Here is a 7,484-nt window from a genome sequence, read left to right on the forward strand (position 1 = left end):
AAAATCCCCCAGAATAATGGTTGACTTTGTCTAATGCCCCATGAAGTTTTGTGGGTGGTCTAAGCATAATTGTTAAGAACAAGTTAATTAAAATAGATGTACATAAGATAAAATAATGAATATATGCTTACCTACTTTTGTCTTATAAAGAAACTAAAGAGAAATTTGGGTTTGTTAGTAAACATATTTTATGCTTTATTGAAAGACTGTACCACTGGGATGCCTGGGTGTCTCAGTCAGTTGAGCCTCTGACTCTTAATCTCAGCTCAGGTCTTGATCTCAGGGTGGTGAGTTCGAGCCCCTCAGTGGGCTCCATGCTGGAAGTGGAGCCTACCTTAAAAAAAAAAAAAAAAAAAGAAGGAAGAAAGAAAGATTGTACTACAAAAAACAAAACATTTCTAAAAATTATGAAATATATTAATAAATTTGCTAATCTAAAGAATTCTAGTGTAACAAGGTTCACAATTATTAGTTTTCACTAGCAATTGAGTTGCTAAGCATTAAGAATTCTACTAAATATAATTAAGACTATTAGAAATAATAAAGGAAACAACTCTGTGAGAAAAATAAGATACATGTTTTTGGTAAGAGAAAGTATAATGAATAAAAATATATATATTTGTTGGGGGAAAAAATGGTTTTGTCCTAAACTAAGACTGGTTATTTAAAGATGGAAAATTTAGGACACAATCTAAATGTGTAAAAAAAAAAAAGTTATAGAAGATTTATGGAGGAAAAAAACTTTGGAAAGAAATTTTATGTGTGCTCAGTACTTGCTAAGATTGGGATAATTTAAATAAGTAAATGAATCTTGATATCAAAAGTACATTGATGTAAAGTTTTTGTTTTCTCTTTGTTAAAAGTACAATTTTCTCTATAACCATTGTCCTGCTCTTCATAAGAAATTGTAAACAAAAGTTTTTCTTTATCTTTTAAGTTGTCTGCCTAAAAATGATTTCATGTTTGCCAAAATAACTTCCTGTGTTTATCAGCTCTTTGATTTTTTTTTAAAGATTTTTATTTATTTATTTGACAGAGAGAGATCACAAGTAGGCAGAGAGGCAGGCAGAGAGAGAGAGGAGGAAGCAGGCTCCCTGCCAGCAGAGAGCCCAATGCAGGACTCGATCCCAGGACTTTGAGATCATGACCTGAGCCGAAGGCAGAGGCTTGACCCACTGAGCCACCCAGGCACCCAGCTCTTTGATGTCTTAAGAAAACTGAGTCTCATATTAAAGAAACTAAATTTTGTTCACAACTAAGTGATCTTCTGCATTTACCTTTGAAATGTTTCCTTTGTCACTTTGGTTAAATAGATAATGATTCTTTCATAATGATCTGTAATCCTATTTAATCAAATGTTCAAACCTTTTGATATTTCTTTTACATACTTCCCAAAATCAAATTCTAAAATGAAGTATATCGACCATAGCCTAGCTGAAACTTTCCAGTGAGCCCCTGGAACATTCAAAAAATAATTTTTTTATGAGAAATTCAGCTAATGAGCTTATTTAGTATATCAAATAAGTGATATTAAACTCTTACATAATATTTATATAGATGTTATTAAAATAAGTTTGTAAAAATTATATGAGACACCTAGAAATCTGATGTCCTGATATGTCATTATCTTGAAGGGTTGTATGTCACAAAAATAACCAAATTTCCATGTCAATTGCTTTGTAATAAACTCTAACCAGGTCTTTAACTGTGGCCATTTTTAAGTCTTTTGTCATTTATAGATGGCTATACTTTTATTCAAATGCCTTTATAAAAGTTTCCTGCAAATGTGCTTCATCTTCTATGAGACTCATGGGGAAAAAAAATACTGAATACAGGGTTCTGGGTAACCTTAGATCTTGGATTATAAAACTGAACTAGGTAAAAATTTGCAGAACTAGAAGAAAAACTGGATTCAATCAGAAAAAGAGTAACATGGAGGGGACTGAATACATCAAGGAAGATAATTATACTTTTTATGACTTCTTATTTGAAACATTGTTGACATTTTAAAAAAAAATTTTTTTGCAGATTTAAGAAACTCTTAAATTAACTGATTCACAGCAATTTGATAAAATATACCTTTGTGAACAAGTTGAAACATTTATCTTTTCTCCCTACCCTAGCCCTCTAAAATTCACAAACTCTCAGTGTATATTCTTATATTTTTGTGACAATAGATTTATTTGCATAAGGCCAGAAGGATCTGTTCTCTTCAGGACAGGACACAATCAGAAATATTGGTTATATTACCAAGGCTTTGACTAGAATGTCATATTTGAGAGAGACGTGCATAGACTCAGATGTGATCAGACAGCCTTAGGTGACTAACACTGACTTTATAAAGCCAATAAAGCTCTTGGAAATATCAGCCGGATACTTTGTTTACAGAGTTCCCAGTAGCCTTACCAGGTAAGTAAGGAAGATCACTTCCTGAAAGATGCAAGAATCTCATGATTTTAGGGATAACTTAAGAAAGGAATTCAACCAGGGGTGCCTGGGTGGCTCAGGGGGTTAAAGCCTCTGCCTTCAGCTCGGGTCATGATCCCAGGAGCCTGGGATCAAGCCCTGCATTGGGCTCTCTGCTCAGCAGGGAGCCTGCTTCCTCCTCTCTCTCTGCCTGCCTCTCTGCCCACTTGTGATCTCTGTCTGTCAAATAAATAAATAAAATCTTAAAAAAAAAAAAAAAAAAAAGAAAGAAAAAGGAATTCAACAAAATTCATATTATAGACAAAGTATGATGACAAGTGTTTGGCTTGGCTTCTGGTCTCAAGATTGTTAACAGTTCAATCTAGAGCTTTAATGAAAAGTTCCAGCAAAGCAGGTTTTAAGGAGTTTATATAGTAAACCATTATTCTTGCTGCTTTTATGTAAGTAATCAGGCCAAGTCTTTTTTTTTTTTTTAAGATTTTATTTATTCATTTGAAAGTGAGAGAGAGGCAGAGAGAGCACAGGCAGGGGGAGAGGCAAAGGGAGAGGGAGACACAGACTCCCTCCTGAGCAGGGAACCCAACATGGGGCTTGGTCCCAGAACCTGGAGATCAGGACCTAAGCCAAAGGCAGAAGCCGAACCATCTGAGCCACCCAGGCCCACCCCCCCCCCTTTTTAACTAAACTTATTTTGCAGACAAATTAGTGTTAATTTGGCTGTTTTTGGTAAAAATTAGATTGATTATAAGGAAAAAAATATGCTTCAATAAGATGTGCTTGTAGATATTAGATTTTAATACTATTTATTATAAAATGGACAAGATCCTGATTTCTTACAGTCTCCTCCAATGCTTGGCTACCATTCTCCAACCTAACATTTTTTTTTAAGATTTTATTTATATATTTGACAGAGGGAGAGATCACAAGTAGGCAGAGAGGCAGGTAGAGAGAGAGGGGTAAGCAGGCTCCCTGCTGAGCAGAGAGCCCAATGCAGGACTCAATCCCAGGATCCTGAGATCATGACCTGAGCCGAAGGCAGAGGCTTACCCCACTGAGCCACCCAGGTGCCCCCCAACCTAACATTTTGATTTTTCTCCCTCCTTTCTGACTTGGAATTATTTGAGAACTAAAATTGCCCTACAAACTAAATATAAACGACTTGATGTAAACTTCAGAGAAATTGCCACAGTAGCTCACGAATAGACCATCTTCATTCCTGTTGCTCAGCGGGCCACTCAAAGAACATCAGAGACATTTGAACTATAGACCGGGAGGGTCTGTCAGATTGCCACCACCTGCCCTCACTCTATCTGAAGATGTTTGAATCTGACATTTAAAAGTCTCGACTGCCTACCCTTAGAACTCAGAAACCAGTTTAACACTTGATCTGATCATTAGCCATTGTTTTACCTTTTCTTTCCATAAGAAATGCCTCTTATTTAATATCTGATTATTTGAACCATAGGTTTAACTTTGAGAATTCACCTGAAATGAGTTTGATTAAACTAACCTATTATCAGGACTAACAGACTGGTTAAATAAGGTGAAACAACCTCCCAGCTCAAATTTTAACATGTGAAACTTCAGGGAAGCAGAGGAGGGAACTATGAGGCCGGGCACTTTGAATCCCCAGCCACCTATCCCATTCCTGAGCTTAGGGTAGCATATACCTCATTTTACCTTTCTGTCTATGAATCTCTCATTTATGTAGGGTTCCTGTATACATACAAAATTAAACTAGATTTTCTCCAAGTAATGAGTCTCCTGTCAGTTTAATTCTTAAACCAGCCAGAAGGAGCTTCAAAGGCTAAAGAAAATATTTTCCTTGCCAACAGTTTTGAACTCTCAGAGGTGTCAGCAAACCCTCTTCCACAACTCTAGACTCCAACAGTTAAAAGCAGAAATAGACAAGACTACTTAGCTCTGGCTCTAATTAAAATCCATTGTGCTTATTTCTCATTGCACTTTCTTGAGGCATCAAAGAAGACATTTTCCAACCACCAAACCAGAAAAGCCCTGGTAGCAATGGAATGCCTAGAAGACTATACTCCACACATTCCCTTCCCTGCCCATGATCATGGACTGAACACATATGGAGCCCCACTTGGGATCCTGGAGCTCTCTGCCTGTTCTCTTGCATGTACCCCCCAACCTTTTCTTATAAAGCTCTAGGTGTCCCTCTTGTCAGTGGAGAGGTCAGTCATCAAGGCTTGCGCCTGCCATGGCTGTCAACACCTGAAATAAATCTCTCCCTTTCTCTTTTCCAAACCCTCATCTCTTGAGTGAGTGCTTCTCTCGTGTTCAGAGTAACTGAGTTTATTCGGGCAACAGTATTGACAATCCCAGCCGGGAGCTATGCTTTCGATTTGTCTAGCCCTCTCACGGTTCCCCAGTGGAGCCGCGGGCCCCCCAGGCGTGGGCCAGGGCTTCCCCACTTCTACCCTGAGTTAGGGGCTATGATAGATTGATCAGTAACAAAGGGACAGTAGTCATAGCTGTTGTGACAATGCAACAGTGGGGTTCTCTTGGTTTTCTTGTTAGACATCATCTGCCCGTTGAACCCCACATTTTGAAAGTTTCCATCTTCCAAACAAATTTCTTCTATCATGTAATAAATTATTTACATTTCCATTTATTTCAACTAAAGAATGCTAATGAGTTCTGGTCTGTATAAAATGTCACTTAGGTCATATATTATTTCATTTAAAGACAAATACATTTTTTTTAGTTAGCAAGTACAACCTTATCATAAAAGTACAATTTCTGTAGGAAATACTGAAAGTGGATGAAAGGCCTTTCTTACTGCCCTTGTGGACACATAAGAATCCTATGATACTAGATGGGGAACCATTGATCCAGGATTGGAATAATTAAGAAATAGATTTATTCCTACAAGGGAGAAGAGATTCTACTCAAACAATACTTGTCAAATAACTGAAGAGTGAAATCTATAAAATATTTTAGAACATGATCACTTAAGGAGAGACCTGCACATCACCTTTTATAAGATGATGCTTTACAAAGCCACAGTCTTTTGCACTGATAGTTACTGCTAACTGAGGAGGAGACTCTCCCTGCACCAAAGCTTGTTAGAAAGAAACAGACCCAAAATGGAGTCATTTATGTTGAGCTCCACCAAGACTTAATATCTACCTTAACTGCAGTTGCTACCTCTCCCAGAGTGAAATTTTAGACCAATTGGTCTGGAATCTTCTGATCAGTCCTAGCAAGGTCACCTGCATGATGAGACCCCCTGTCACTACCCCTAAGAGAAGGTGACCTTGCCTGAAACCATCCTTTATTTTCTTTTGCTAATAACATCCTTGTCCCACTATCCTTTCTATAGCCACTGTCCATTTGATACAACCCCTCAGAGCTTCTGGCTAGATGAAATGCTGCCCAATTCATGAATCATTGAATAAACCAATTAGACCTTCAGATTTACTCAGATGAATTTTTTTCTTTTTTGCTTGTTTGTTTCAAGTTTTTATTTAAATGCTAGTTAGTTAACACGTAGTGTCATGTCGGTTTCAGGAGTAGAGTTCAGTGATTCATCACATACATACAGCACCCAGTGTTCATCAGAAGCAGTGCCCTCCTAGAACTCATCACCCATTTAGCCCCTCCCCCACCCACCTCCCTCCATCAACCCTCAGTTTATTTTCTACAGTTGAGAGTCTCTTAAGGTTTACCACCTCTATTTTCTCCCCCCTCCCCAAATTTTTGTTTTTTAACAGACTTAAACTATGTATTTAAAGGTTTTGATAGAGAATCCCAATAACTGAGACAATAGGTTCTCCAGGTACACGTGGCTCACTTGTAGGGTATTTTGGGGGGCCTCAGGTCTCAGCAGGGAACATGGTCCAAGAGCCCTGATCACAGCCTGTCTGTCTGAGATCACCTTGGGGTCCCACGCCAAGTAGAAGGGCAAAGTCTTCGTCCCTGTAGCAGGAGATGCCAGCAACCACATGGTGGGCAACTATGGGTCCACGCGGTGCTTCCAGCGCTCACTGCTCCTGATCTCCCAGGCAGGAAAAGGCAGGAGGCCAGCCCTGGCCCACTTCTTTGTTGCTGCCAGAGGAAGGAATCGTTCAGCTGATCTCCTCAGAGCTAGCATTTGTCGTCAAGGGCGGAGCTGACGTCTGAGTGAGGCTCACAGAACACCATCTGGGTCTCCATGTGGGCGTTGGGGGACTGCCATCAACTGGTCTCACCAGTTCCCAGAAATCCTCCTGCCCTAAAATTGCAGTAGGTTACCAAGGTCAGCCTCCTGTGACCCTCTCATGTGACTTCAGGAGAAATCAAAAACAAGAACTGGAAAACCAGTTAAGTGGAGGCCCGCCAGGCTATATTTCTGAACAATTAGATATGATAGAAACCTAATTCATTAAGATGACCTAGGGGTCATTCATGTGTCCGTGTGGAAATTAGTAACCTTAATTTTTACAGCCCAACAAATTATACCTTGTGATGTGCAATTATACTGCTGGAGGACTGTTTGCAAGCATGTAGACCCTTTCCCTTTTGCATCTAAACCCCCGTAAGCAGACAGACGTGGAGCTGCTGTTCAGAGCAATCTGAAAGACTCTCCCCAGCTATAGTCCTCAGTAAGACAATGAATAAAAGCATTTACTAACCTATTTTGAGGTTGGCTTTTTTTTTTTACCCCCCCCCAGGCACTTCCAAAGCAGACAGTGGAAGAAGTGAAACTTTCGCCTCACAGCTAACATCAACACAGTCTTTCTCTAGAAACACAGAAGAAAAGCCTTCAGAACAAACTGAACCCACTCCATTCTTTATATGGTAAATAATCCAGCTTCATGATCAAGAGCACTAGACATGGGGAAATAAAATCTTGCCCTACTCTGGTGTGGGGGCAGGGAGTAGAGCAAGGAGGAGTGAAGGGAGGAGGCCAAGGGGTTCAGAAGAGGCAGGACAGCAGCACAGACCAGAGTAAAGAGCTTGGATTCTGCAGCCTGTGGCCCGGAGGACTCCCATCCTGGCTCCACCCTTTCTCATAGGGCTGTGTGATCCTGGGTGAGTCATTCGACCTCTCT

Source organism: Lontra canadensis, unplaced genomic scaffold, assembly GCF_010015895.1.
Source record: "Lontra canadensis isolate GAN:19392208 unplaced genomic scaffold, GSC_riverotter_1.0 scaffold47, whole genome shotgun sequence".
NCBI lineage: Eukaryota > Metazoa > Chordata > Mammalia > Carnivora > Mustelidae > Lontra > Lontra canadensis.